The sequence below is a fragment of the Micropterus dolomieu genome, linkage group LG12, assembly GCF_021292245.1.
Source record: "Micropterus dolomieu isolate WLL.071019.BEF.003 ecotype Adirondacks linkage group LG12, ASM2129224v1, whole genome shotgun sequence".
In the NCBI taxonomy this organism is placed as follows: domain Eukaryota; kingdom Metazoa; phylum Chordata; class Actinopteri; order Centrarchiformes; family Centrarchidae; genus Micropterus; species Micropterus dolomieu.
This window is the reverse complement of record NC_060161.1, coordinates 31,239,307-31,239,687: the sequence shown is the minus strand read 5'-3', so window position 1 is coordinate 31,239,687 and position 381 is coordinate 31,239,307.

The following is a 381-nucleotide window of genomic DNA, read 5'->3' as shown; positions in this document are numbered from 1 at the left end:
ATGTACTATATAATTATCTGCCATCTTCAGTTCAGTAATCTACACTAGAGAGCTCAGATTGTTGCCCCGTTCTGGCATAATAAGAAACTCACCACAGATGTGTTCAGCTCTCTTGATGCTCCTCTGTCTGATTGTCAGATGGCTCTTCCTCTCACTCTTAAACTCACCGCTCATGCCTGCGATTCCCTCCCTTTTTTCCCAAAGCACACGGGCTTGCTCACACACACACACACAGACACACACACACACACACACACAGACACACAGACACACACACACACAGACACACAGACACACACACACACACACACACACACACACACACACACACACACACACACACACACGCAACTGTTGAGCCTGGGCAGTTAGATACAGAAA